Here is a 7,453-nt window from a genome sequence, read left to right as displayed (position 1 = left end):
CTTAAAAGCCCAGATTGGTGTTTTCTTTTTTCCAGCTGTTATTAATGTAACATTTTTCTAAATTCCTGTTTTTCCTGTACTTCAGTTGTGCTTTCCATCATCCCCTGCTCCCCCTACCCATCCTTTTCAATATAAAGACACTGACATCTGTAGGGAGAAGCACCTTATTCAAGGCCATACAGCAGCTATGTGCACAGCCAGAATGAGAGCCACATTTCCTTGCTTCTGGGAAAATTTACCCCTCTATACCATGATGCCTTGCTCCTTTACTTAGTAATAGCTAAGTTTGGGGAAAATGTTAAGGTCCGTTTTTTAATGAATGAACGCTCTGCCTTTATATATTTGCTATTCACAGCCTTAAACTTCAGTGATGTCTTTAAAGATCTTAAACCATTTTTTGAAGGTTTGCCTTCATTGGTTCTAATCCCATACTCTTGTGATAGTCATGGCTATGACAATTTGGTGCCAATGTGGGATGGGGTTGCCTCTGAAGACACTCCTGAGTGCTAGGGCAGCACCCATCACAGCTGGTGTTGGGTTCAACTACACAAACTCCCATGACACGGAAAGGCCTCCTCTGTTACCAGTTTGCTCTGAAGGACAGCATGCCAGAGGGTGGCTTTAGGCAGAGTTCTATGGGAATTATCTTCGCAGTCCCCACAGACTGCACAAAAGGACACAGGAGTTACCTTGGCTTTAGAAGCCATAAGGGACCACCCTCTTTTTTTTGAGACGGAGTCTCGCTCTGTCACCCAGGCTGGAGTGCAGTGGCGCGATCTCAGCTCACTGCAGGCTCCGCCCCCCGGGGTTCACGCCATTCTCCTGCCTCAGCCTCCCCGCGTAGCTGGGGCTACAGGCGCCCGCCACCTCCCCCGGCTAAGTTTTTGTATTTTTAGTAGAGACAGGGTTTCACCGTGTTAGCCAGGATGGTCTCGATCTCCTCACCTCGTGATCTGCCCGCCTCGGCCTCCCAAAGTGCTGGGATTACAGGTGTGAGCCACCGCGCCCAGCCGACCACCCTCTTTTTAACCGTTCCCTGTGCATGTAGCATCCTTGGGTTCTGGCTAGGGACAAAGCCCAGGAACAAGTTGTACACTGCGCTCTTGGAGCCCAAGCTGTGACTCTTAGCAGGTGTTTACATTCATTTGCAGCCCTCCTAGCTTGCACACAGGATACTTCGCTGAGCATTTTACCAGAAGCAGTCTCTTGTCAGACAGCTGGTGGTCTACCTTCATCAGGTTTCCAGGGGAACCAAGCTAGAAAGCTATCCAACGTCAGTGCCAAATCTTAAAAGAAAGGGATTTGAAACACCTCACTCATAACCTGTTGAATCTTGCATAATCATGGCCCAGTTTTTGTCATTGGCCTGCTTCCCTTTTCAGTTCCTTTTGTAAGGCCTCTTAGCTAACAACTGTGGAAAATGTGGTAATATTGTCTGCAGTAAATTTTAAGGGTCAGATGGAAACATTTCTGTCTGGGTTAGGTGAAACACAATCAGCCAGGAGGTCCAAGTAGTTAATCTCCAAAGTTCCTTAATAAATGGATCTGAAAACGTTTTTCTCAACTCAAAACCAAGTGATGTGGCGAATTTAGTGAACCTATGAAGTCATTGCAGAGTGCAAGCTTTTAAGGCTTGTAGCCCAAACTAGGCAATAACTAAAATTTTCATTTTCACATTTTATTTTGAAATTTTGTAACTATGACCACTGTCATCGTTAGGCCTGCTAATTAACCATATTTCCTATATATTCATACTCCTTTCTGTACTCAGGGAGAACTGCTTGTATGACCAGTTGTGAGAAGGTACCAGTTTGAGACTGGAAGTGTCCAAGGCTGGAGAAATTGATTCACGTATTATGTGCACAGAGTTGCTTTTCTTGTTTGGTTAGGAGAAGATGGCCCAGGATCTCATCTACACATGAAAATTCATATGGATTATGCCCTAAAGTTTAACTAGAGAATATACTTGTGTTTGTGTTCCTCTCCTGTCTGATGTCAGATTTAGTTGTATTCACGTCAAAAAGGATAGACCTGGTGTGCACGGTATTTTTGAGCAGTTTCTTTATAAAGGATCATGCCTCTTGATTATGGTTTTCAAATAATTTGATGTGTTAGTTGATTGTGTGACAACTCTATTTGCCTTCTGTGGATATTTGATATACAAGTAGGCAATGACCAAATCGGATTTTTTTTTCCAGATTTTCCAAGTACACCCATCTTAGACTGAATCAGTTTACTTTCCCTAGATCAAAGCTGTGGATTCTAGAGTAAAAGTAAAAAATTTAAAGGTAAAAGGTCAGTGGATAACATCTCTTGCATTTGTCTATTTTTGCTTGTATTGCCTGTGCTTTTAGGGTCATATCCCAAAAAGTCATTGCCCAGATGAATGTTACCAAGTCTTTTCCCTATGTTTTCTTCCAGTAGTTTTTACAGGTTCAGGCCTTATGATTAAGTCTAATCCATTTTGAGTTGATTATCATATATGGAATGAGATAGGGGTCCAATATCAGTCTTCTGTATGTGAATATCCAGTTCCCCAAGCATCATTAATTGAAGAGCATTTCCTTTCCCCATTTTGTGTTCTTGGCATCTTTATTGATGCCATTACACATTAGCTGTAATGTGTAGATTTACTTCTAGGGTCTCTGTTCTATTGGTCTATGTGTCTGTTTTACACCAGTACCATGATGTTTTGATTACTATAGCTTTCTAGTTGATTTTGAAATCAGAGAGTGTGATTTTATGAATTTTAGGATTGTTTTCAATTTCTGTGCAAAATGTCATTGGAATTTTGATAGGGATTGTATTGATTCTGTGGATTGCTTTGGGAAGTGTGAACAGTTTGACAGTTTTAATTATTCAGTCCATGCACATGGGGTATCTATCCATTTATTTGTGTCTTCTTCAATTTCTTTCATTGGTATTTTACAGTTTTCAGTGTATAGACTTTTACTTTCTTGGTTCAATTTATTTCCAAGTACTTTTTGGCTATTGTAAATGTTATTGTTTTCTTGATATCTTTTTCAGATAGTTCATTGTTAGCATATAGAAATAGTACTGATTTTTGTATGTTGACTTTGTATCCTGCAACTTTCCTGAACTTATTTATTAGTTCTAACAGTTTTTGGTGGGATCTTTACGGTTTCAGTATGTAAGATCATGTCATCTGCAAACAGAGACAGTTTAACTTCTTCCTTTCTGATTTGGATGCCTTTTATTTCTTTTACTTTACTAATTGCTTTATCTAGCACGTCTGCCACATTGTTTGTGTCTTCTCTGATTTCTTTCACTCCCTTGGTTAAATGTATTCCTAGGTATTTAAATTTTCATTGGTGTTAGATTTTTAACTAATTTTCAACTTTACTATAACAACTGGTTGCAATACCAGAGTAAAATGGCAATGCTGGCTTTGTGTGTGTGTGTGTGTGTGTGTGTGTCACACTGAGACACTGATACCAGTGATGCATTAAGAAGTGTGGTGCACAGACGTCACCACTATGCAATATATTTATGTAACAAACCTGCACATGTACCCTCTGAGCCTTTAAAAAGAGAAAGAAAAAGTGGACTGTAGTTGCCTTTTTCTTCTCCACTTGGTCCTCAGCCACCAGATGATAGAGGAAGAAGGTCCAGAGAAAATAAATTTCATCCTAGGGAAGGAGTGGACAAGTCCCCAAACAAAGATGACTCTGGAAGACAAAAGGCAAGCAGAGATGGGAATCTGGCCCTGAAAATAGATAGAGGCAGGAAAGCTGGAAACTAAGGACTGATCCCTTCTTCTGTGGTCCCTACCACACCCTCCTCCTTATGTATCCAATGGCCCATCTCTCTACCCCAACCCCTAACCTCCACCTGTCCCATTTCTCCTTGGTGAAAAGTTAGTTACATCAGGAATGTTTGAAAGTAGATGGGGCTCAAATTGGTTCTGGGAGAAATCTAGTAACCATAGGGAAAATGGATTACTGATTCTAATGACCAAGGAAAGGATCATTTAAAAAGCTGATAATAAGAATACACCCTCAAAGCGTTTGTTTTTTTTTTTTTAAGGAGGAGAAATATGATCAGAGTACTGGGCAGCTCAAACTTTTCATGCATGACTACATATGTGATGAGACAAAATTATTTAGATTATTACTGAATAATGGCAAATAGATACCAGTATTTTAGTACTTAAAAGCGGCAGGGTATACTGAAATACTGAACACTGCTTATGGCAATTATCAACCATATTAAATATTATACACATGATTTAATGTGACTTTTATTAACCTGCCCCCTTCAGGGAAGTCTCCTTCCAACCCCAGAAAATATTTCTACAGAATTATAATTAGTATATGTAAAGTATTTCAGAGCGACATACATTTTAGAAAATGTTTTCAAAACTTCAAATGAGATGGCAATTGGATATTTTGGAAAATCAAGCAATCTTTGGTCTTCTATTAAAGTGTAAATATCTGTTGCGAGCTTTCATTCTGTTGTGGGTTCCAAAGTGCCAGGTCACCTGAGAATTTGTGGTAGAAGTTCAAGTTGCTGTTTTCTTAAGGTAATTTTTCTTTTTCCTTTCATATATTTATTTGCATTGGTAAAGACTACCATTTATGACAAAGATGAAACCTTCGTGAACATGTATCTGATGAATAACATTACGTGAAAACGTATGAAGTGTTAGAAATGCAAGGAAAACGGACAGAAACATTAATAGGAGTCCTAATATATTAATCACAGTCATTTACAGGTTAATTAGGCAAGACTGCTAGTAATGCTAATTTAATAAATGTTGGCACCTACAAACCCAATTCTCAAAAATCATTTACAAAAAGTGAGCACATATTAAGCTAATGAAGAAAATGTCAAATTTCCAAAAGTGCAAATCATCTGGGCCACATTTTCTGACCATAATGCAGATAAAATTGGAATGAATAATGGTTTAAATGAGAAAAATATGAAACATTTCAAAATTAAGCACTATGTTAACTCTCAGGTCAAAATTACAATTACAAAATTAGAATTTGATGCGATGAGAACACTAATAACCTTAAGAACAGGGGATTCAGATTAAAATATAAGCCTTTGTTGCTAAACTCAAAAGAATAAAAAACAAATCAAGTGACCAACACTAACTTTTGCTTCCTTCATCATTAAAAGTAAGGATAATCTGTCTCTTAGGATAATACTATGTGTCTCCTGTCTTAACTCTGTCAGCATTTATGTGAATCCTTCCAATAGCTTGGCATTATTTCCTTTGGTGATCTTGTCTCTCCACTCCTTAGTCACTTATTCCCATGGTCACACCTGAGACCTTGTCATTACCAACCACTGCTGCTCCTTCCTAATTTCAGCCTCAAGCCATTCTGTTCCCTGACCACCACCGCCTACCTTTTCAGGTTTTCGCTGCCCTGACTTCTCTTCTTTTGTGTTTCATTCTTTGTACATGTTGTCAATGTTCTTGTCATCCAGCTTTGCTATACTGACTTAGCTGAGTCACTGTCTTGGTTCAGACCAACTCTGCCAATTCCCAGGCAGCTTAATGTAACTAAAAAAAGGTCACCACTGCAAGTCTCAAGAGGGCAGTGATGCTGTGCAGTGATCCATTCATTCCCCTTGCAAGACAATTTCATACCCTCTCTGCTGGTCTCAAACCCTGACGCTCCCTCTCTGGTTGTTGCTCACAGCTGATATTCCTGCTTTCTAGTTGGCCAAGAAGACTGAAGCAACGATAGGACTCTCCATGCACTCCCCCCCACATCTACCCACCATCTGCCCATATTCATAAGCCTTTGCTTCATCCTCCTCATCTCGGCCCCCAGTCTTGCCCTAACCAAAGCATTATAAACATTTCCAGGGCAATTTATGGTATATTTGTAACATTGCCTGGCTCAGCCTCAAGTTAGAGGAGTTCTGGCCTAGGCAGTGCACATGTTATTTCCTAAGTACCAATGACCTTTTCTGTTGAGTGCTCTGGCCACAAAATTGTATTGATTTTAAGTGATACACCCCAAACCTATTTTTCCCTTAGGCCTTGTTACTGTTAGTATATTAATTTGCTAGAGCTGCTGTTACAAAGTATGATAAACAATAAACAGAAATGTATCACCTCATAGTTCTGGAGAATTGAAGTCCAAGGTCAAGTGTTAGCAGAGCCATGCTCCCTCTGAAGGCTCTATGGAAAGATTTGTTCCAAGCCTCTCTCCTAGCTTCTGGTAGTTCTTGGCTTGTGGTAGCAGAACTCCAATTTTCACGTAGTGTTTTTCCTGTGCACACATTTCCCCTTTTTATAAAGACACCAGTCATTGGATTGGGGCCCACCTTACTCATCTTAACTAATTACATCTACAATTTGACCGCCACCCCCCCCCCCCCCATAGGATCACATTTACAGGTACTGAGGGCAAGGACTTTGACATGTTTGGAGAACACAATTCAACTTAAAACAGCTGCTGTGCAATTTTGCAGAATTTTAAAGTTTTAGGAGCACATGCATTGCATTATAGTACACAGCAGAACACCCTGTACTTTACTTCTCGTTTCCATTGATAAAGTGTCCCTGCAATCTTAAAGAGAAGAAAGTTTCTCCCCTGCAACTTGTCTCTCTCCTGAATCCTCAATCTTTCTCCACTGAATCTTTCTTATCTTAAAAAAAAAAAAAAAAAAAAAAAAGAAAACTCTCTTGGCCTGACATCCCCTCAAGCTGTCATCTTTACTTGTCTTCACAGAAAATTGCTTGGAAGTATTCTGTACTCACTTTCCTTTTTTTCCCTCCTGTTCTCTTCTAACCAGGTTTTCTATGCTATACTCCACAGAAACTGCTCTTGTCAGGGTCTCCAGACATGCACATTGCGAGATCCAATGGCCAGTCTTCATCTTCATCTTATTAGATCTATCAGCAGCATTTGACACAGTTGATCGCTCTCTCCTTTTAACTCTACCTCCTTGGTTTCTAGTATACTTGCCTGGTTTTCCTCCCACCTCCCCGCCTGCTCCTCAGTTTCATGTAGGACTTCTATCTTCTATGACCTCTAAATTCTAGTGTTCCTCAGAATTTTAGACTCTCATATCCTACTGCCTACTTGACATCTCCATATGTGAAACTTAATAGGCATCTCAAACTGAATGTGTTGAAAACTAAACTGATTCTTCCTCCTTCCTCTCCTCACCTCAAATCCCACCCATGCTCTTATACGTCATATTCAGTTCATCAGCAATTCCTGACTAAATTCACGGTTTATCCAAAATTTGACCACCTCTCATCACCTCTTCAGCTACCATCCTGGTCCAAGTCACCAACATCTCTCATGGTTCCACAGTCGCTCCTCTTCAGACCATTCTCTACAAGAAGCCAGAGGAATTCTGGTACAATGTAAGTCAGATCAAGTGTCTCTTGTGCTTAAAACTTTTTAGTGACTTCTATCTGATTCAGAGCAAAGCCAGAGTCCTTACAATGATGTACAAGCCC

Source organism: Hylobates moloch, unplaced genomic scaffold (assembly GCF_009828535.3).
Source record: "Hylobates moloch isolate HMO894 unplaced genomic scaffold, HMol_V3 SCAFFOLD_7, whole genome shotgun sequence".
Taxonomy (NCBI): Eukaryota; Metazoa; Chordata; class Mammalia; order Primates; family Hylobatidae; genus Hylobates; species Hylobates moloch.
The sequence above is the reverse complement of the archived record's forward strand: the minus strand, read 5'-3'. Positions refer to the sequence as shown.